Here is a 20,236-nt window from a genome sequence, read left to right as displayed (position 1 = left end):
CTGCCCCACAAAGTCCTTAGGGTATACAGGATATAGGAACTGATAAATGTTTTGAAGAGGGTTTGCTAAATTACAAGCAAGATAATAAATATGACATCAGAAGAATTGAAAAACAATAATAAAAGAGCTCGTGAAACAATCATCAAGAAATGACATGAAAATGAGAGAACTATTTTAAAAGCCTGATTTTTAAAGGTCTTTTAAAAAGGATTTTTAAAAATTTATTTTAAAAATGTTAAGGAGCTAATAACGTGTACCGTCAGATTATCTTTCATTCCTGTGCATATTGTTGCAGGATAAGGTGGGCCTTTAGGGGCCGTGATCCCAGATCATGTAAGACATTTATTAGTAACTCACTGCAGCATTTTACCATATGTGCCGGCGTACAAGACGACTTTTTGGCCCTGAAAAACATGCCTCCAAGTGGGGGGGGGGAGGCGTCTTGTACGCTGGGTGCATGTCCAGCAAACCCTCCCTCTCTCCCAGTGAAGTCACTTACCTGGTAGTAAGACCCAGTAGAGCCCAGCTCCTAGCCTGGGAACAGCCTGACTCTAGCGCCAAACAGCTGACTTGGGAACAGCAGAGAGGAGGCAGCCATTTTGAGATGTAACCACATGGCTGCTGCCTCTCAAAATGGCTGCCGCCTTTCTGCTGTTCCTTCTTCCAGCAAACCCTGGCTCTCTCCGAAAAGGAACCAAAAGGGGCAAAAGGAACTCTCCCCATGGTGCAGCCAAAGCAGAATCACACATGCGGAAGAGGGGGTAGTCTTATACAGCAAGTATATAACAAACTCTCTCATTCTGAGTGGGAATGTTGGGGGGTGGTCTTATACGCCCAGTCACCTTATACACCGGCAAATACGGTAATAGTGATCGGAAACCAAGTGGAAACTAGCAAGTTCTTTCACCACCACCACCCAGTGCTATGTCTATACAAATGACTGCTGCAGTCAGTAACACATGAAACCTTCAAGTCTTAACTGTTTTTATTTCACATAAGTTTTTGTGGACTGCAGCCCACTTCGTTGGACTCACATGAAGAGACCAGAAGTCACAGAAGCTGTCTGCCCTCAAAAATTAATTCTAACAAGGAAGAAACACATAGGGTCTTCTAATAGCACTGTGTTGAAGATGAGAACAGAAATATGAAATATGTCCTGTCACAGGGGTACATCTGCACCCAGAGATCTTCTCTGTCATGGTTTGACTGTTTCTCCAGCCTTCAAAACTCATCTGTTGCATTTGATGCCCTTTCCCCTCCACTTTGAGGAGGTCGGCAGGGGTGCCTTTGGCAGGCTGTCTAATCCACACCCCAAGTGGGTGATGTTCTCTGTTTATTAGGGAAGACTCTGTAAAACAAGCCCAGGCTACAAAATGCAGCAAAACAAATTGATGGTGTCCTTGACCATTTTAAGAATAAAGGCAACAAGAAACAGTTCTCTTTGTCCCCCTCACCCCTCCAGTGATTAAGGCAGCCACCCTACACAATTATGTTAGTGTTTCATTACTTTGCACTTAAGTTTCAAAACACCCACGTCTTTATCCTTTCCTTTACTTCACAGAAGAAAGCTGTGCTCTGCCCCCTGCCCCCCTCCATTTTTAACATTTCTTTTGTTTTATTGTGAACTGTGGTATGATCTTTCTCACATATTCTTTGCTGCTTGCAAAATCTGAAACTAGTCCTGATGTTCTGCCAATTTATACTGGGCTGTTCAGAGGCAGCTGCCACAGCTGCAACAGAAGAGAAATCCATCTTCAAGTCATTAGCCAGTTGTAGAGGGTTGAGAGCAGGCCCAATTCATAAAATGGTCTCTCAGAATTTTACACAGCATGTGTTGGAGGTGAGATGTTGGGGAGCCGGAAAGTGTTTTGCTTAAGATTCTGTGAGGTGAGGTGGAATTCTTCAGCAGTCAAGACTGGGGAGAAAGTAGCCTTTGGCTCAATTAATAGAAATTGGCAATGAAGTGTCTGTTAGATGTTATCACCTCAAAGTATGTAGTTCTTAAGAGATTTTTTAAAAGAAAACATGGCCCTTAATGTATTTTTGTCAAAAGGAGGAGTATAGAAGGAGTGGAAAAACATGGGAGGGCTACAAATGTAAGATGTTGCAAGTAACCCTTGTAAAACTTAATTTGTGAGGCAGGATGATTGCACAATGAGAGCCTCATCTGAGTTCCTGACTCAGGCCTGAACATATCTTCATAATGTCACATACTTCTGCCTCTTTGGGATTCTGTCAACATCATGACAGGCTGGTTTTTAATCTCCTAAAAAAAAGTGACTGCTTACCCAAGAACACAGTTAAGGACATATCCTTAATGGCTGCTGTACCTATTCTAACATTTGTTTGTCTGTGACGGGGTTGAAGTCGGAACTGATTCAAATGTTAAAAAAAACAACCCATGGGATAGTCGACATGGCATTTTGTCATTTCAAATTCTTAACGTCTTATGACTGCAGGAAGTCAATGAATGCATATAAGCGGTGGAAGTAAAGCATCCTCGTTAATTACTTACAGAGAACTGGAGCCTAAAGCAGGAGCTCTTTGAAAGCCGTTGTAAACATTGCACTTACAAGAGTTCTAAAGGGTGTTCATTCCCCGACATTTCTGTTTTGACATTATTTTATAACATTTGAAGCAATAAATGGTTTAAGCTATATTGCGTACTTCCTAATATGGAAAGTCTTCTACACAGCGAAAAACAGCACAGAGACATCTGCCTCTTAGATGTGCTAACTTCCATTAAGTTATTACACAGGAAAGAATATTCAAGTATTCATGCATGCACTACCTCACAGGATTGTTCTGTGTGTTTTTCTGAATATCTCAGTATGAAGGAAGTGTGTTGGGATTTTTATATCGATAATGGGAGATGAATTTGTTTTCGTTAACCTAATGAACTTCTCACACTCCTATCTAGTCCAGGGTTCATCCCAGCCAGGAATGCTGCTATTTCTTTGTTACATCATTATAATGGGATGATCCAAACTGTAACAGATTCTTTCCAATGCTACCTATGGTACATTTTTTTTAAAATTTCCAGTCTGAAATTTAATTATAAATTCCCACAAAGCCCCCCCCCCAAAAGGTAGTTTATTTTACATTTAACATTAGGAGCTTTCATAAGTGAAACATTAAAAACTAAAATAAATATTTTGGACAATGTTCAAAACAAATTGTGAAATCAAATCGACACAAAGCAGACTTCTACTGTCCACGGGACAAAGGGGGAAGGGAATCCTATCAATATATAGGAAACGATGACTTATTTATTTTTCTGAAATGTTCATTATATTTCTTCCATGCTGAATACAAAATAGCCAAAAGACGTTTACATGGCACTTTTGTTGATCGCTCAGTGAGTTAGGCACCTGGCTGAAGAGCCAGAGGTTGAAAGTTCAATCCTCCACTGTGCCTCTTGGGAGATGAGCGAACCTAAAATCATAATCAGCTTTGTGAATACGGAAGAAAAGTACAATACATTAAGGAGTTTGCACACCTAATTGCTTTGTACAAGAACTTTTGTAAATGCAAAGTGAAAGGAAAAAAGGCTTTGGTCCCCTGTACATAAACCAGAAACAGCTGATAATACTTTTATTGGACCACTAAAATATTAGAAACAGGCAAACTTTTGAGTTCAGCAGAGCCCTTCATCAAGCTAAGCACTGCAGAGCTTCATGGAGTAAAGGGAGAAGCATAATAGTCCAAACACTTATACTGACCAGATGTTGTCTCAAGATATCTAATAATGTAGAAAGGAAGTAAAAGGCAGGTCCATGAAATTAAGAATGGATCTTCATTATTTCATATGATTTTTAAAGGATCCATAAAAATCATGGATCCAAGGCACAGATCTTCATGATTTCATATGATTTGTATGTGAGATCCTCCCTAAATTACTGTCAGATCATAGATTCCATTTGCACTCTACAGATTACACCACAGAAATCATTGGTCCTTGAGTGCCTGGCTTTGGATTGGTGTAAAAATTTGGTTTTGAGGCACAGATCCTCATGGATCCACATATTCTTTCTGTAAGATCCTCTCCAAACCACTGTCCAATTATAGGCCTCATCTGCACCCACAGACTACAATACAAAAATCATGGGTCCTTCAGTGCATGGCTTTGCTGAGGTGTAAAAATGGCAATCCAAGCCATGGATCCTCATGGATTGACATGATTTGTATGTACCCTGTTTCCCCGAAATTAAGACCTAATCTGAAAATAAGTCCTACAATGATTCTTCAGGGTGCTCGTAATATAAGCCCTACCCCAAAAATAAGCCCCAGTTAAGGGAAACACCGCCCTCCACCCTTGTGCCCCAACCAGAAGATGACATGACTGTATTTGAATAAATGTAAATTATTGTACATGAAAAAAAAAAACATCCTCTGAAAATATGCCCTAATGTTTGGAGCAAAAATTAATATAAGACTCTCTCTTGCTTTCCGGGAATCAGGGTAGGCTGTGCCCCCAAACCACTGCCAAATAATGAGTCCCATTTGTACCCACAGACGACAACATAGAGGCCATGGGTCCTTCAGAGCCTGCCACTGCAGTGGCACTAAAACATCCTCATGGACCCACAGGATTATGATGTAAGATTATGCCCAAACCACTGTCCAATCATAGGCCCCATCTGCGCCCACAGATTACAACACAGAAATTATGGGTCCAGTGCACAGCTTTGGGGAGGGAGGAGAACATTAATCCGAGCCATGGATCCTCATGGATTCACATGATTTCTATGTGGCTTCTGCCCCAAACCAGATCCTGTTCCTCTGCATTGATCATGGGTATTGTGTGTTTTTTTGGCAATTATGTTTCTGTAGCACATCTCAGGCTGACCTAAAAAGTCTCACAAAGAACAAGATGGAGTTGCCTCCCATCCCATGTCCAAAGACTGACTGGAAAGACAGTTGCATCTTTCTTCAAGACTAGACCACAATGCAGGTGGGTCAGGCCTGATCAAGGCTGTTCAACACTGGCCACAGAAATTAGGGGGCTTCTTTTAAAAAACAAGTCACACTCCTTCCTATAATTAATATTGCCTAATGCATGGTATGTAATGTGGGAGATCCAGATATGAGATGCAGAAAAGGGGGGGGGGAGTTTCCACCCTTCACACAGAGAAAAGAGACCTGGGGTTCCTGGAGGCTGGTTGCCCAGGAGACCATCTCTGGCCTTTGGCTCTCATGGTGGAAAAAAGAAGGGGAGCCTCCCTCAACCCAGCCCAGCTATCCAGGATGGACCCCTGCTGACCAGGGAACCTTCGTTCTGCCAGATGCAGGGGGGGGGAATTAACTTCCCAGGTGGGCTAGTAGTGAATGGGAAAAAGGAGAGCAACATGGCCCAGGATGCTGAGAAGGGAAGCCAAGAGGAAGTGGTGTTTTGTGCTTGTGAGAAGTGAACATGATCCTTAGGCTGCCTCTAGGCACAGGAGCCGGGCCAGGAAAGCATTTGGCAGCCCGGCCTACATTGGCTCCACTGAGCCTTGTGAACACTTAGACTAGTTTTCATTCAAAAATGGGTGGTTGCTCTGCTGGATTCCGGAGCCTGCTGTGTTTACGTGGTTGCCGCAGCAACACAATTCCAAGCCAGCCCGAGGCCACTGGTCATTCCTGCTCTGGACCAGGTCAGGGACAGAAGCAGCTCCAGTGCTCTCCCACTTGATGGCTTTTGGTGGGGCAAGACTTTGGCTTCCACCAAGCTCTCCAGCATCATCAGCACATCCACCATGGGGCTGAGATCCATGTCCGGAGGGCTCAGAGTAAGTATAACCAGGAGGGTTTATGGGGCAGAGTGGAGAGCAAGGGGCCCCCTCTTTTTGCCCTCCAGCCAGCAGAGAGTAGGCTGACCAGAGGAGGAGGAGAGGGGACTCACGTTCCAGCCATTTCTGGTGTGGATTTGTCAGCTCTTCAGAGGTTTTAGGGGATCTGGTCCCCAACCTACATAGCATAAAAATCATTGCCACTGGAGTCCTTCAGAAGTGGGGAAAACATTTTTTAACCCACCCACCCCCGCGAAAGAGAAGGTAGACCAATGATGAAACTTGAGGAAAGAGAAGACAGAAACTAGTAAAAATAGAAAAGGGACAATAAGCATAATATATAAGATTTCAATACAGGCAGGGCATAAAACAACAGCTTCTTCGTGGCCTCTGTGAATGCACACTAATGGGTTAAATCTGCACTTGTGCAGAGGCCTCGGAATATTCTAGAGCTTAAAGTAATACTTTTGGCTCCGCCCCCCAGGACCTCATGGTCCGCCCGTCCTAACAGTTACCTCAGTTCCATTTTTTCCGCTGCTGCAGTTAGGTCTCCTGGCTAGAGCTCCGTGAAATTATTGGAAATTCTTGGAAAATATTTGGCTCCTGTTCGATTCTTCATTAAGGAAAGTACAAAGACTTTATTATTTAGGAGGGGAGGTGTGCGTTTTGGCCCTTTGCGAGGGTTTTCTCTCTTTCCCCCTCCCTTCCCCCCTTCCTCCCCCCCTTGGACTGTTCCCAGGCCTCCAAGGCTTCCTCATCTCCCAGGGTTACTTTTAAAAGCTGCATTGCCTTGGAGAGTCGCACAAAAATCTTTGTGTATGCATCGAAGCGGCCTCTGCGTCCGCAGAACCCGACCCTTTACCTCATATATAACCTAGGGAAAAGAGTAAAGCCTCTAAAACTAAGGCCAAACCCTTAGTTTTATAACCACCAACCCCTCATTCTTCGGCTATTCCTAGCCTGCCACCACAGGCTTCCCTGTCCTTGCCTGTCCTCACTCCTCAGTCTCCTGTTGAGTTTCTTTCCTAGGGCTCTTCGCCTCCATCTTCACCGCCGTCGTCGGTCCCGCTTCCTCCTACTCCGGAATTATCCCTGCAACATCCTCTCCGAAAAAAAGAAGGTGAAAGCGAAGCATTTGGCACCATCTTTAGAGATTCCCGGTCTCCGAGCCACTCGGGACCGAAGGTCTCACCCCACGGGGCTTGACATCTTCGCCCCAATAAAGCGAAGAAGCATGCGCCTAAAGAGGACTTGCGAAAAACAAGAAGGCGAAAACGAAGCATTTCGCGCCATCTTTTAGAGATTCCCGGTCTCCGAGCCACTCGGGACCGAAGGTCTCACCCCACGGGGCTCGACATCTTCGCCCCAATGAAGCTAAAGAGCATGCGCCTAAAGAGGACTTGCAACCGCTCAAGCTCTCTAAGAGCTATTTGAGACGTTGGAGGCAGCAAATGCAAAAGCTGTATTATCCGCGTCTGCTATACAGCCTTGCTGCGGAAACTTCATCCTCCGAGTCCTCCTCGTCCTCATCGGAATCCTCCAATGAGAGTTCGACATCGTCGGTACCATCCTTCCCTGATATCAGGAGGAAGAGGCATCAATCGGTACCGAGGGAACCTCCGTTACTGGAGATGCCCAAACATCGATGGACCTCCCAGGTCCCGATACTCCCGCGGGCTCCGGTACCGAAGAAAGAGATCGTCTCCTGATACCAAAAGACATAAGAAGAGATGGTACCATGAAGCCTCCCTGGTACAGGAGGTTAAAACATGCTGGTACCATGCCGTGGTACCAAGCGGAAGGCTAAAACATGCTGGTACCAGGGGATTAAAACATGCTGGTACCATGCCTTGGTACCAAGCGGAAGGTTAAAATAGGCTGGTACCAGGAGGTTAAAACATGCTGGTACCATGCCTTAGTACCAAGCGGAAGGCTAAAACTTGCTCGTACCAGGGGATTAAAACATGCTGGTGCCATGCCTTGGTACCAAGGGGAAGGTTAAAACATGCTGGTACCAGGAGGTCAAAACATGCTGGTACCATGCCTTGGTACCAAGCGGAAGGCTAAAACTTGCTGGTACCAGGGGATTAAAACATGCTGGTACCATGCCTTGGTACCAAGCGTAAGGCTAAAACTTGCTGGTACCAGGAGGTTAAAACATGCTGGTACCATGCCACGGTACCAAGCGGAAAAACATGCTGGTACCATGCCTTGGTACCAAGCGGAAGGCTAAAACATGCTGGTACCAGGGGATTAAAACATGCTGGTACCATGCCTTGGTACCAAGCGGAAGGTTAAAATAGGCTGGTACCAGGAGGTTAAAACATGTTGGTACCATGCCTTAGTACCAAGCGGAAGGCTAAAACTTGCTCGTACCAGGGGATTAAAACATGCTGGTGCCATGCCTTGGTACCAAGGGGAAGGTTAAAACATGCTGGTACCAGGAGGTCAAAACATGCTGGTACCATGCCTTGGTACCAAGCGGAAGGCTAAAACTTGCTGGTACCAGGGGATTAAAACATGCTGGTACCATGCCTTGGTACCAAGCGTAAGGCTAAAACTTGCTGGTACCAGGAGGTTAAAACATGCTGGTACCATGCCACGGTACCAAGCGGAAGACTAAAACAATATATGCCCATAAGAAATGCCTGGTACTGAGGAAGTATTCTTAAGGAAGATACTGAATACTGATGATATGAGGAAGGATACTGAAAAAGAAACCAGAAGTCCTTTTTCACTTCTGATGCTCCACTTTCTTCTACTTCCCATGACTCTGACTCTGAATCTTCCGACTCCATGGCACCAGACCACTCCTAACCTGACCCTGCCAGACTCTGATATTTGTGATGGCTTTCCTCCATCCCTCATTTCCGAATTTCATTCATGTTCTAACATGATACAGAGAATCGATAAGGCTCTTGATTTAACAGTACATCAACTTCAAACAGAGTCTGATAAGGTTTATGCAGATATTGATGAGGAATCAGTGCCTTCCCTGTGCTTGTCCCTTATCCCATCTTTATTCTGCTTGCTTCAGTAGACCTGGGAAAAGCCCTTCTCTGTCCCTAAAATGTCCAGGCTTGTAGAAAATCTGTACAAGACCTATGGTACCAATACAGATTTTTAACTAGACATCCTCCTCCTTATGTGGATGTGGACGCCACACAAGCCAGATCACGCTCGAGATCTACTACCACACCGAGCAGCGAGGAGGTTAGAAAGCTCATCTACATGGCAGCTATGGGCGCCTACCATATCAACCTCTCTAACTGTGCACTACCCTCTCTTCAGGCAACCCCAGCAGCATTTAATCTGAAAGGGCTTGCTCTCCATTAAGACGCCATGTCCCTCACTCAGCAAGAGAGTGTGATAGCGCATCACATTATTGAGGCCACCTCCAAACAACTCATGACTGGGGTAACCTTGCAAAGACACGATTGGCTAAGGTCAGCCAACATTTCTGATTATGTCAGATTTGGAATAGGGGACTTGCTCTTTGATGGCTCTAGGTTATTCGATCCCTAGATGGCCTTCAAAGAATGAGGAAAACAGCATGGTCGTACAACGTTCAGCCTTATAGATCTCAAAAATTCCCATTGATGCATCAGTACTCTTATAGTGTATACAGACCTTATACTTCTCAACGAAGATATCTCCCTCAACAGTTGGCTCAGTACCACAATCCAATCAACGCGACCTTCCCCACCATTCCTATAGGAAGTTGACAAAAAAATCCAACAGACACTGTGACTCCCTCCCGCTTACCACCGCTCGATTCTGCGTCACATGTTCAGTATGCTTGCTCCCTTCTTTCTGCATGGACCCACATCACCTCGGATGCCTGGGCTCTTTTCATTGTCACCTATGGGTACACCATAGAGTTTTGGGATACACCGGCTCAGCGGGTGATTTACACTCACTCTTCTACCACTCTATGAGACAAGGTAAAGATCCTTTTTGGAAAATCAGACATATCTCCTGCCACTCCAGGTGGGGGCAGATCACTACGCCCCATTTTAGACCTAAAGGACCTGATTTTTCTTCATCAGCCAGCGCCGTTTTTGCATGGTGACCTTGGAACATATCCTTCCACTAATTCGACAAGGAGACTGGTTTACTTTGATAGACTTGAGTGACGCCTGCTCCCACATCTCCATCAGAAGTGATCATTGCGAATACCTCCATTCTCTCTAGGAAGGCCCATTTTAGAGTTCAGCGCCTTGCCATTCAGCTCTCGACGGCGCCTCGAGTATTCACATAGGGGCCGTATTGGAATCTTGGCCGGCAAGAGCTTTTCCTTTCCCAGAATGGCATGGTCTAAATTTGTTCCCTGATATGTCGCTCCCCTCCGTTGTCTTCGATCACAGCCCATCAGGCCCAAAATCTTCGGGGACTCATGATTTCCACCACATCTGTCATAAAGCCCGCGAGGCTCAAGAGGCAGTCCCTACAGGCCTGGCATCTGCCCTGTTTAACCCCATGAAAAATACGCCCTACATATGCCTCCAGATTACTCATGAGCTTGCACACCAACCCTGCTGGTAATCAACCCAGAAGACTTGGCCCTGGAAAGACTGTTTGCTCCACTCCTACCTACCTCGAGAATCACGACAGACTCCAGTCTGGTCAGATGGGGACCCCACTGTACCAGTCTTCATATCTACGACACCTGGTCAGTGAAGTAAAACTTTCTCTTTTTAAAAAAATCTGGAATTGCTGGCCATCTTCAAAGCATTTCAGGCGCTCCTAACTCTCAACCTAGGCATGGCTGTCCAAGTTACTACGGATAATGCGACAGCAATGTACTACATCAACAAACAGGGAGGCACCCATTCTCTTCCTCTACTGTACCTGACTGTTCAGTTTTGGGAGTAGTGTCTAGAATTCCACATCTTTCTGTCTGCTGTGCACATCTCCGCCCAGGACTTCACATGGGCAGACCATCTGAGCAGGCGAACATACCAAATACACGAGTGATCTCTGGACCATTGCACATTCATCAGAATCTGCAAGAGATTTTTTTTTGTTCCTCCCTGCCATAGATGCCCTTGCAATTGAGGTGAACAGCTAGTGTGCCATCTATCTTTCACGGCCTGGACTAGGGGTAAACTCCCATGGTGCCCTGGAAGGGCTGCTTCATGTACATGTTCCCTCCAATACCTCTCCTACTGTGCATAATAGTGAAGGTATGACATGACAATGCCACCGTGATCCTCATAGCTCCATACTGACCCATACGGCTGTGGTTCACAACACTGCTGACAATGTCGTCAGGCTCCCTGAGACCCCCGTCTATTCCTCATCTTCTGACCCAGAATCAAGGGAAAACGTACCGTCCAGGTCTACAAGCTCTTCACCTCATGGCATGGAGAATTCCTCCTCAATAAACTCCATATTATCACACTCCAGGAAGCCCTCTACCAATCAATTCTATTTCTGCAATTGGCTGGCATTTACCAAAATTACTACTCGCTACCCTAAATGAAGAGGTTTTCCCGTGGTACGGCAAACCTTTACCCTCCACAGGGCCAGTCTATACCACAGTGGACTCTTCACACTGTCCTGAGTGCCTCTCGCATTCATCGTTTGAGCCACTGACCACAATTGCTGGACATTTGTTGACTTTCAAGGTTATTTCTTAGTTGCAGTTACTTCCAGTAGCACTTCAGGTGGATCATCCCTTCCTACTTTGCCACCTGGACAAAGTTATATTGTTCCCAGATGTCTCCTTCATACCTAAAGTTTCTACTGAGTTTCATATCAGTCTGCCCACTTTCTTTCCTAACTGCCTACAGATGTAGAGAGGTCTCTTCACCTGCTAGATGTTCGCAGAGCATTATCGTTCTATGTTTGCAGGACTGTTTTTCCCCCCGCAAGTCTAATCGCCTGCACCCGGTGAATGCTCACTTTACCGGAACTTTGGCTACTTCTACAGCTTTTCCTCAAGGGTGTCCTGCTGTCAGACACCTGCACAGGTGACATTTGGCCCACTCCGTCAGCCTTCATCTTTCACTATTGCCTGAATCTGCGGGCCAAGGAGGATGTCATTTTTGGACGCGCGGTCCTGTCTGCTGTTTTGCTGTGACGTCCCTCCTCCTATCAGAGGCAAGCTTGCTAATCACCCATTAGTGTACATTCACAGAGGCCACGAAGAAGAAAGAAAGGTTACTTACCTGTAACTCTGGTTCTTCGAGTGGTCCTCTGTGAATTCACACGGCCCGCCCATCCTCCCCACTTTCCGTCACGGCTGTCTCACCTTAGAGCAGCAGCGGAATTTGGGGAACTGAGGTAACTGTTAGGACGGGCGGACCATGAGGTCCTGGGGGGCGGAGCCAAAAGTGTTACTTTAAGCTCTAGAATATTCCGAGGCCTCTGCACAAGTGCAGATTTAACCCATTAGTGTGAATTCACAGAGGACCACTCGAAGAACCAGAGTTACAGGTAAGTAACCTTTCTTTTAAAAGAAATGTGGCAAGCAGATTTGGCTAAGGAAATTAAGGGAGAAGACTGGAATGAAATATGAAATAAAATAATAATGAAAAATATATCTGTAAGTGTTAAAGAAAATTGTTATAAAGTTGTATGGAGATGGTAACTCACACCAGTGAAACTAAATTTATTAAACGAAACTATATTGTTTATGCTGGGGATGCAAAAAAGAAAAGGGTATGTATTTACATATGTGGTGTACTTGTGAAATAAGGAAGAAAGAATGGTCAATGATCTTTAAAGAGATTACTGAAATAATGAGAATTAATGTACAAATGTCCCCAATGATAGCTTTGTTGAACATGAGTAATAATAATCAATTAAAGGGATAAGAAAAGGAACTTATTATTATGGTAACTGCAGCAAGGCTGATATTTGCAAATAACTGGAAAAATTAAAACCAATTTGATATGGAGGAATGGCACAAAGAAATGTGGAATATAGCCATTAATGACAAATTAACCTATGTGACAAAGATTATAAAAGAAATTTCAAATATTAATTATTTTAAAGAAATACGGAATTTATGGTTGGTATATGTGTTTGAGAAAGGGAAAGAGCATACCCCTGGAGATAAATCACTGTATTTCTAGAAAGAAATTGGGCGTTAACAGCTCTGCCTCTCACAATGTTCATTTTTTGCTCTTCTTTCTCTCTTCCAGCGTGTGAGGAGGGGGTGTCTGTGTTCCCGCCGTGTAGGCACCCCAACAGAGGAAGCCCCTGCTCCTGAACCGGCCAGGCAGGACCCCAAAAAGCCAATGCGCTGCTGCCACAGACATTTCCGACAGCCAAGCAAAACCCAGGTCCCTGCCCTCAAGAAGCCTCCAGTCTAAACCCACAGCATTTCCAATCTACAGAGAAAAGGGAGGGAGAGGACACAAGGGTAGGAAGTGACAAACGGAATGAAAAAGTGGGACCGTTCATACTTCCTTCGCCTTTCAGGGGATGCGGAGGACTTGGGGGTGATGAAGGAGAAGGTGGGGTGGGGGGAACTCCAGGCACACAGAGAACCCTAAGCAGATCCTATCTGGCCCTGCTGTCTTTAGGCTGTTGGGAGTTCTCTTCCCCCAAAGCAACTTCTCCCAGCTCTGAGAGTGACTCAAGATGGCTGGGCTGTTGTGGGTCTCCTCTCATCAGCTCTACAGAGACATGAACTGGTGCTCCTTTGGCACCCGAGTTCCAAGTAAGCCCTGAAGCTCTTCCAGATTGTGGCCAGTCCACTGTGGCTCATTCCAGCGAAGCATCTCTCCCCTGAAGAAGGAGGTTTTAGGACAGAAAATATGTTCAGGATCACCCGTGCTTTCTTGGGAAGCTCTCCAGTTGGCTGCCGGGTGACATGAGGAACTGAAGGGGGGCTGTGAACATTCACCTTTCGCTGTGTCTGTCTGGGGGTCGTGGTGGAGGACTTTAGTCTTGGATTGCCTACTTCAGATTGGCAGCAGTTCTCCAAAATGTCCCCTCTGCAATCTTTCAGAAATGGAGATCCCAGGTTCAGGAAATCTCTCCTTTATTCCTAAAGGTGATTGTGCCCTACCTATAGAGCTCATAAAAGTTACTTTTTTGGATTACAGTTCCCCAGCCTCATTGTCAGTCTGGTTTCGGAATGCTAGGAATCATTGTCCAAAAAAGAGAGTAACTTTTAGAAGCTGTAGGTATGTAGTGATCATTTCTGTCAGTTGATTCCTGGAGCTCAGTGCTTATGAATTGCTGGAGAGCAAAGAATGGGAGGTAGTGGTGGACTGCATGGCCTGCTTGAGGCTTTCATGGAGAACGTCTGGAAACAAGAGTCAGGGCTAGTTGGTGGAGCCCTGGTTTCATCCCGTGATGCTCTTATGCCTTCAGTTTCTGACCTGTTGTGTCTTCTCATCTCAGTCTCACTGAACAACAACAGGAGCACAAGCAGGAACAGCCGCCACGTGAGACCAGTCTGGTGAAGTCTGCAGCATGCTGGGTAAGGAAGGAAATTATGATTTCTCTACCCTTTTCCTCCCATTCCACAGTCTGCTGCAAGATGGCCAACGTGGTCAGTGAGGTGGCCTGAAATACAAGGCTAAGCTACACATTATATACACAACAAAGCAAGAATTCCTCCTCCTAGGAAGAAACTATTGGGAGCTAGAATATTGCCACAGAGGGGTATCAACTGCCCACTGCTTCTCCCTCTAAGTCTTGTTTCCATCCAACACTGCAGGATTCTGAAGCCTGTTTCAAGCACGAAACATGCATATGGAGGGAGAGAAACTGGATGGTGGGTGGCCTTCTGCTGGAAAATAGGATTCTTGAGGGAAGATGAAAGCATCTTTCCCTTGTTCTTGTGGCTTCTCCACCCCATTTGCCCCATCACCTTTACACTTACTCCAAGCAGTATTATACAGAATGTACTGGAAGAGTCTTCCCAGATAATTCTCTGGATGTCCCTTGTCTGAAGAGGCCACCCTTGTTTTAAAGGGAGAACCAATTTTATCCAGAAAGAAAACATGGCTGGGGACACCTTTACGATTGAACAGACATGATTTCTCTTTAATTTACACAGGAATCAATGAACATGGAAGCCCCAGAGAGCAGACGGAGCAGCTTTGAGGACTTGGTTTCTGACTAGAGATCGCCATGAACCAAACTACGAACTAAAAATAACCACGAACCAGGCTGGTTTGTGGCTCAGTTTGTGCAAGTCATTTTGCCAAAATAAATCACCACACTTTTTTCACTCGGCGCTTTATTTTGCTTCAACTAAATGGATTGCCCCACTCCCACCCCCTTCCCGTTGCTCCTGTTGCCCTCCTAGCTGGTCCTACTGCCGCCGCCTCTACAAACTTCAAAGACAATGGGCTGGCTTCCCTTCCAGGAACCAGGCCTGCTGTCTCTGTACATGTGCATGTCTATCAGCCGAGAGGTGTGCACATGCGCAAAAACAGCCGGCCTGATTCCCAGAAGGGAAGCCAAGCTGCTGTCTCTGAAGATGGTGGGAGTGAAGGAGGAAGAGGTGGGGGGCAGGACCAGGTAGGCAGGCAATGTGGGCAGCAGGAAAGGGGGGCTGGCAGCAGAGGGAGTGGAGGCATTAGGTTCCCCCCTCCCCAGGCACGAACCGGAACAATGAACTGCAAAATGGTTCATTTTTCTGAGGTTCATGGGCAGCCTCTAAGGATCCCAATCCATCATTTTTCTGGTTCATGGCCATCTCTATTTCTGACTCTCCATCTGCTTCAGAAAGGTGAATCAGCTGAGGGGTAGGAAGGGTGGCCATAGTTTGGCCCATATAGGTAAAGGTTCCCCTTGACATTTAGTCCAGTCATGTCCGACTCTAAGGCGCAGTGCTCATCCCTGTTTCCAAGCCATAGAGCCAGCGTTTGTCCAAAGAGTTTCTGTGGTCACGTGGCCAGCGCGACTAGACACTGAATGCTGTTAGCTTCCCACCGAAGTGGTACCTATTTATCTACTTGCATTTTTACATGCTTTCAAACTGCTAGGTTGGCAGGAGCTGGAACAAGCGACGGGAGCTCACTCTGTCGTGTGGATTCGATCTTACAACTGCTGGTCTTCTGACCCTGCCTCACAGAGGCTTCTGAGATTTAACCCGCAGCACCACCATGTCCCCTAACTTGGCCCATATACACCTCCAGATTTCCCCTCAACCTCAGAGCTGGGACAATGGCTGGGATTCTACAGCAAGTGCCCAATGACTTCTGCCCACCTTTCTAGCTCCATCACTAGAAAAATAGGAGGCACTTGGTCAACCTGATCACAGCTAGCATGGCAGATGTCACATTTCATGGATATAAGGCAGCTCCTATATTCAGTCTACCTTTGGAATGAGGAGAGGGAAAAGCTATTGCTTGGGACCTTCCCGAAGGGGCCAGTTTGGCCACTGCTGGCCTGCTGGGTTGGAGATAGTCCAATCTAGCAGGACTTGCCTTAAGATTTCATGTTCTAGCCTGTTGTGTGAGTTATTGCTCCTAGTCTCCTGGTGGCATCTCCTAATCGTACCAACATGAAGAGAGAAAATGATTCAAGCCTTTGGATGAGTTAGGTACTGTATGTATTTCTCCTATAAGAAAAGGCACGGCAGTTCCAACTTGTAAGATATGTTGTCCAAGCTGCAGCCGTTTCTTCACTGCAAAGTGGCACTTGGAAGGGGCCGTTGGATTCTGGTAAGTACCAAAGAGGAAGATGGATTTCACCCACCCCTGGCCGATGGGGGTTACTTGTAGCCCAGGACCATTTCCCCTCCTGCCATACAGGAGGATCAGAAGTGTGGGAACCTTCACCCAGGTAAGCCAGTGATGTATATGAATGGAGAAGAAACAGAGCAGCCCTCCCTCTGCCTCCTCTCCTGTACTCCTCTTCTGTTGCCCCTACCAGGATTATGTACAGCAGAAAAGACTGACGTCAGGTGGATTACCAGATCCTATTTCCATAAGAGGAACTGTTTCTTTTCAAACAACCCATCCTTAAGTTAAAATCCTATTAAAATCACAGCTTCCACACTGTCTAAACAGGGTTCCCACAGGGATGGTCATAGTGTGGAGATAGCTTTGCTTTGAAATAAATGAATGGATGCCTGATTTTGATTCCCAGGATTCCATGTAGATGCCATCATGGTCATTGCTGGAAATGCAGCATGAGGTTTACAGCCTCCATGCTGAAGTATGGGAACCATCACCCTTTAAATCCATTCCTAGGTGAAGAACAATTAGAAAATGGAAGGACTGCAGCTGAAGAAGGGTCGAAATAGCCCAGGTTTCTTTAGTTCAGAAGAAAGAAGGCTCTGGAGGGAGGACAGGAAGACTCCAGCATCAAACTCACATGCCACAACAAGCCAGAAATTCTAGGTTGCTGTGTGCAAGAGGGTGTTGGTGATAATGGTTGATCCCTCCTGCTTTCAGCAGGAACACTTAAACAAACCATGAAGCTCCTTGGTTGTGTTAGTGTGCTGTTTCCTCCCTCACTGGTTTAGCTGTGTGGCGGGTTTATTGCGTTGTCTGGCAGCAAAAGGGCACTTTCCCATCTCTGGGCTTTTTAACTCCTAAGAAATCAGAGAAAGGAGTCAGGAAGAAATCTTGGATTCTTGATCTTGCCCCTCAGGAGGGGGGGAAAATCTACAAAAAGGAAGCTGCCTGCTGCCAGGGAAGCAACTGGATAGAGAACATTTGCATGCTGCTGAACGTGACAAGCCAGGGTTGTTTCCAGGGATCCTTGGCTCATTGTGTCATGTGAATCCAACATACAGTATGTTTCCTCTCTTAAAACAACTGAACTGGAGGTCGTCACTCTGAAACTGGCTCTTAAAAAGCAGAAGAAAATATGGCTTTTGCAGTTGCCTGGTGCTGGGATTTGGGGCCTGATGGATACGTAGCTTAGTGGAGTAGGGCTCTCCTTCTAGTTTCACACATTGACTGTAGGTTCTTATTCTTACATGTTTCTTATACTGTAATGCTTGGAAGAGCCACCACTGGAGATGGCACTTGCAATGTGGATAACTCTTCTTCACTTTGGGTAAGGAAGGAAAGAAGGATTGCCCACTCAATGTAAGGGCAAGGAATGGAGGACCTAGGCCTCCTTTATGTCTCACAATCCTGCTGCCTTTTCTTAACATGCATCCTTTCTTTCAAATGGCCAATATTTCTTGTACATTCGGACTACATAGGCTCCTAAAAGTAAGGGTCCAAAATGGCCTCCAGCTTGAGTCCTGGTTCTCATTTAAGCAAATCACTCTATTTCGTGGGATTCGCTGGATGATGATGACACCCTGGATGTCATCTCCACCCTGGAAGATGGAGAGTGGGAGCCATCACTGTTTAAAATGCTTCTATTTGCAGCTTTTATTAAAGAGATGGGAGTCCCTTTCTTTATATACAGTGGTAACATACAATCATTCCTTTGGGGAGGAAGAAGGGATGATTAAAACTGCTCCCTTTCCCATTAAAGGAATTGTAGGGATCCCTGATTTTTTTTTCAATTGCATTTGTTTGCACCTGTATGCCCAGAAGGGAGAACAAGCAGCCTATTGGGTTCAGGGCATTCTGGGCCAGCGTCCATGAGGTCTAAAGCAGACTGCATGACTACGAGCCTCATGTGGATGCTTGGTTCTCAACATCGTGGCTCACCCAAGCACAAGACCATTACATTAGAAAAGACAAAAAGGTAGACTTAATGGGATAAATTTGGTCCCAGCTGGTGGTGTTGGTGTTTTAAGAACAAGGAATAGGATAAAAGGTACAGTATCACCTTTTCTAGCATGTCAGTTTTTGAAATCCAATCTCTTTGGATTTCGGCAGTCAATTTGCCTTCATTCATGGTGAGATCTGGCAAACAGCAGGCACATGGCAAGCTCTATTTATTAAAATAGTGTCAGCAACACAGAATGAGATTACTGTACTGCAATTTCTAGGAAAGAGAAACCTGGGGGAAAATATCCAAAGAACTTAGGAAGAAGAAAAAGAGAAAACAGTATGTTCCATTTTGGGCAGCAGATACAGAAAACCTTTAAAGAAGGATTTTATGTGGGCTATAGTAAAAATCTGGCAGTACTTAGGAAAGTTACTTTTTTGGACAACTACCAGACTGCTCCTGTCAACCTGACCAGTAGAGTTCTAGGACTTGTGTGCCAAACAGTAACTTTTCCATAATTCTAGTCACATTTGGGGGAGCATATACCCATTGTGGCTTAGTGGATAGAGTAATAAACCAGGACTCAGGAGACCAGGGTTCGATTCCCTGGCTCTCCCACAGAAGCTCAATGGGGGTGTGGAACTAGAAAAACAACACCTGAAGTGCCTCACTTACCTAGAAAACCCTGTCAGGGTCACTATAAGTTAGTTCTGACTTGTTGGCACATAACAACAGTAAGACCGGAGGTGAGAGCAAGGTGCCTCTCACGGGAGTGCCATCCCTCCCACCTACTGATGATAAAGAGAGCCAAACGATGCCAATTCCCCCACCCAAGAAGGCAAGACCACCTGGACCAGACCCAGGGAGGATAGAGGAGGATTTGAAAGAATTAACGGTCAAAGAGACCGGGACTGGTTTGGCGCAAACGGAACAAAAAGTGCAGGTAGTAGTGGAGGTGGGACCAGTGGATATAAAAGATGGCAAAAGAGGGCTCCCCCCAGGCTGGGAGTGGATGTAGGTAGAAGATCCATGAACTGGAAAGGTGGAGAAGCTAAGAGTTCCTAAAGAAGAGGCTGATGCCAGAAGGTGAGAGAACACCCCCAAAATGTCATACTGGGGTGAAAGGGAGACTATGGAGTGGAGGAGGAAATTGAGGGAAGAAAAGGAGAAGGCTGAGAAAGAAAGGAGAGAGAGATTAGAAAGGAGAATCTGGGAGATGCAGCAGATACAACAACAGGAGGGCCATGGCAGATGATCAATCCCACCCAAGAGCTTGCCTTGGTGGACAACCGAGACAAGGATACAATCCCCTTATTGGAGGGGTAGAGCGGACCGTTATTAAACATGGGTGCATCTCTGGACTGGCTGGGACCCTGGAACGTTCAGGAGGGTAACCCATTCAAAGTTCATGAGTGGAAACCCTTGTCAGACCCATTGTTTGACAGGGAGTAGGGTTGGAATGCGTTTGTGGACACTGGATTTTTGTTAAATAATGCAATGAATGTTACTCCCATTTCAAAACCACGCAGGTCTGGTGATTTATCTGGGGCAAGTCAGGAAGCGAACCCTCACAACAACAAATGTTTGCTATTTCCTACCTGGGATACTCATTTCTGCACCACCACAAAGCCATGTGCAGAAGGACCCACGATTTCTGTTATAATCTGTGCACACAGATGGAGGCTATAATTGGACAGTACTTTGGAGAGGATCCTATGGAGCAATCATGGGCCCATGAAAATTCATACCAATCCATGCTTTTTGGCCACTGCAATGCCATGCATTGAAAAATTCTGCACTGTAATTTGTGGGCACAAATGAGGCCTATAACTGGACAGTATTTTCGGCAATTAAAAAACACTTGGATC

General features: G+C 45.8%; 2 long non-coding RNA genes across 3 annotated transcripts; one reads left to right on the top strand and one right to left on the bottom strand.

Annotated features, from left to right (window-relative positions):
• Positions 1-5,473: 5,473 nt before the first annotated feature.
• Positions 5,474-14,967, top strand: LOC110081745 (uncharacterized). 2 transcript variants are annotated; one of them, XR_012084120.2, is made up of 4 exons: positions 5,474-5,771; positions 12,923-13,143; positions 14,133-14,211; positions 14,794-14,967. It is a non-coding gene; the product is annotated as an uncharacterized LOC110081745 (long non-coding RNA). The 2 variants fall into 2 exon arrangements; XR_013542316.1 differs by lacking the exons at positions 5,474-5,771; positions 12,923-13,143 and having other exon boundaries at positions 13,185-14,211.
• Positions 8,431-12,223, bottom strand: LOC144587125 (uncharacterized). Its single transcript, XR_013542315.1, has 2 exons — positions 9,951-12,223; positions 8,431-9,353 (listed from the first exon to the last, which is right to left on the bottom strand). It is a non-coding gene; the product is annotated as an uncharacterized LOC144587125 (long non-coding RNA).
• Positions 14,968-20,236: the final 5,269 nt, after the last annotated feature.

This window comes from Pogona vitticeps, chromosome 2 (genome assembly GCF_051106095.1).
Source record: "Pogona vitticeps strain Pit_001003342236 chromosome 2, PviZW2.1, whole genome shotgun sequence".
NCBI lineage: Eukaryota > Metazoa > Chordata > Lepidosauria > Squamata > Agamidae > Pogona > Pogona vitticeps.
This window is presented reverse-complemented; position numbering and strand designations above follow the sequence as displayed.